Here is a 2,083-nt window from a genome sequence, read left to right as displayed (position 1 = left end):
GTTATTCTACCTATTACTACTGTACTCTTGTTTTCATCCCCCTATCAAAGAGAATTTGAAATAGAGGAATATTGTCAAAGTAAATTATGTAGTTAGTACATTTACTGCCGTCTTCGAGAGTAGGCCAAAGCTATGGCACCCACGCTCGAAAAGATGGCACCATACCTTTGACCTATCGTCGAGTAGATGGCGATATTTTTTGACATTTAACAAATTTAACACGTATCAGTAAAAAAAATAAGGATCAAAGTCAAATGGCGTTCTAAAAGTGTTAATCATTAGTGTCGAAAGACGGCAGTAAATGTACTGACTACATAATTTACTTCGACAATATTCCTCTAGTATAAATTCTCTTTGTCCCTATTAAACTCCACTCTACTTTTGAATACGGAATTAACAACTAAAACAAAAAAAAAACATGTTTTTATATAGACATTTATTTAAAACAATTATTGCTTTAAAAACACTCACAACATCAATTCGAAGACTTCAGGGACCTCTTAAATCTTAAAATACACTAATTCATTGATTGTATTACTTTTGATCCCATTTCATGGAAATTATAGTAAATATTGTCTTTTGTGAAAAACATTGGAATAATTTTGAGGATCGAAAATTGCATAAGGCTGTAAAAAAAAGAAGTATAATAATATAGGTAAAGTGTATTCGGATAAATTTGAATACTACAAAATGTCGGGCAATTTCGATAATTACCCGTAATTTCATCACATTAGAGTCCATTTTCGTTTACAAATTTTCCGTAGCAGACGGGCGTAGTGACCGCGACCTCAGTCCGGTAGAAATATCTGTTTCTCGCTCTCACTTATAGCTGCGATCTTAACGGACCACCTTACACACGATCGGACAAGGCTCGGACCGGACCAAGGTCGCGGTCCGGTCCGCCCGTCTGGTACAGCTATTAAGAACTATGGCATAGCCACTTGAAACGTGAAACCGTACTTTATGTGCATTATAAAAATTATAATATGTCGTCTATATAAGACAATCCATTTTTATGTCTACATGTGAAATGTATAGACGAAATTAGGCTGGCAAGCAAACATTTTGACAGAAAATAGGAAAGTAAAAAAAAATTAGAAATTGTGATGAATTTTCTGTATAAAACTGTAAATTGCTTGTATTAGTACAAATATTAAATTATCACAGATACTTATCACGTCAAAGACAAGTTTAATATCAGTTAAAAAGAGGATCCCTAATAAATATCATTACTTAACTAAATTATGAATGAAATTTTAAACTAAAAATATTTTTTTTTATAATAAAATTTCTTAAAATTAATCAAGGACAAATTTATAGTCTGTATCTTTAGGTATTTACTCCTTAAGCAAATTGAGGGTAGATGAAAACATTATACGATCAAATAATGTAAGTTAAAGTCAGGTCGTTCAGTGACAGATCCAGGCGCTTTTGTATTTGGTTGGTTAACCAACAAATGTTATAACTACCCGAAAATGTACAAATTGTTAGTTACTTTTATTTAAATACCTAAAGATACAGAGTATAGAAATAATAAAGAAGTAACTAGTTTATAATTAATTAATTTGTAGACATATTTCATTAAAATATGACTGCCGGACTCATATATAAAGCAAGGACGATTACTATGAGGAATTTCGTATATTGACCCGCCTGTTGCTATCTCTGTTGCACGCGCCGTACTTTCACCTCGTAAGGCCCAATGTACATTACAATGTACACTCCGTTTCAATCTAATTAGAACCTTTCATAAACGAAATAAAGTAGCATTTCTTTTGTGTCATTGCTTTCTCAAACAAACGTTTTTAGTTAACTGTCCATCGGCGGACCTTATGCCTTTTGAAATAAGGTCCACCGATGTACAGTTAAGAGCATAGAGTAATATCAGTAAAGAAAGAATGGTAACTCCATACATCAGTTATCTTACCAAAACGCGAGTTACTTCGTAGTCGACATCTAGCATCAAGTAGCGGAATGTATCAGTACTGTTAGTCGACAATAGATGTAGCAACGAACGAAAACTCAACTAATGCTCAACAACTTTCAGCTAATATTATAACCGGAACTCTATTTTCAACTCCTT

The sequence above is a fragment of the Cydia splendana genome, chromosome 5, assembly GCF_910591565.1.
Source record: "Cydia splendana chromosome 5, ilCydSple1.2, whole genome shotgun sequence".
NCBI lineage: Eukaryota > Metazoa > Arthropoda > Insecta > Lepidoptera > Tortricidae > Cydia > Cydia splendana.
This window is presented reverse-complemented; position numbering follows the sequence as displayed.